General features: G+C 42.8%; 1 protein-coding gene across 1 annotated transcript in view; it reads right to left on the bottom strand.

Annotated features, from left to right (window-relative positions):
- STAMBPL1 (STAM binding protein-like 1) overlaps positions 1–738 on the bottom strand; it is a 12,187-nt gene that overhangs the window by 6,821 nt on the left and 4,628 nt on the right. The gene's annotated exons all lie outside the window — the stretch shown is intronic.

Below are 738 nucleotides of genomic sequence, written 5' to 3'. Positions count from 1 at the left end.
CTGAACCGGCAATACAACCATATCCCCAGAAGTGGTGTGATATGGAAGGAAACACAGTAAGTAAGGAATACTAACACAAAGCTTCCCATCTGTGTACCTCTGGTGGTTTGTGTTCTTACTTCAGCAGTGACAGCACTTGCCTCTTTTCCCCGTTATAACAAAGTCATAATAAAAGAGACTTTTCAAACTAGTGACTGTAAAGAGGCTAGACACAAGCATAAGCTCTTACTATTTTCAGTGCAACAGGAGATCCATGAGCACATTGGTTTTCTGGATTTCATAATGCATTTTGTTATCTTATTTTGTTGCTGCTGTTTAGATAGGTTTGTCTGCTTTCTCCTGCTACTTTCTTTCCTCAACTTTCTCTGGATTTCTTAACCTGGCTTTATTGCACAGTCTCCCCAGTCTCAGACACGCTAGGTACCTGATCCGTTCTGGTCTATGTCCCTTTGCCTCCAGGCCTCCTGCTCTTCCACAAACTGCAAGGGAAGCTTCAGGTTTCAACAGGCCTTCCTGCTCCCTGGTAAAGGAGAGCGTCAAGCATCTCCAGAATCAAATGAAGAAATAACTTTGTGCTAGTCTTTTTAAGTGTCATGAACAAAACGGAGCAGGAAGGACGACCTCAAACCAATCAGTGGCAGGAATATGGGGTGCGAGGGTTGGGCGTTTTTTGGTGCCTTTTTTTTTTCCTTCTTAATTCTCTAGTGCCATCTCAAGAGAAGGAAATAAAAAGATGTT

This window comes from Mesitornis unicolor, unplaced genomic scaffold (genome assembly GCF_000695765.1).
Source record: "Mesitornis unicolor isolate BGI_N332 unplaced genomic scaffold, ASM69576v1 scaffold9362, whole genome shotgun sequence".
NCBI classification, from domain to species: domain Eukaryota; kingdom Metazoa; phylum Chordata; class Aves; order Mesitornithiformes; family Mesitornithidae; genus Mesitornis; species Mesitornis unicolor.
This window is presented reverse-complemented; position numbering and strand designations above follow the sequence as displayed.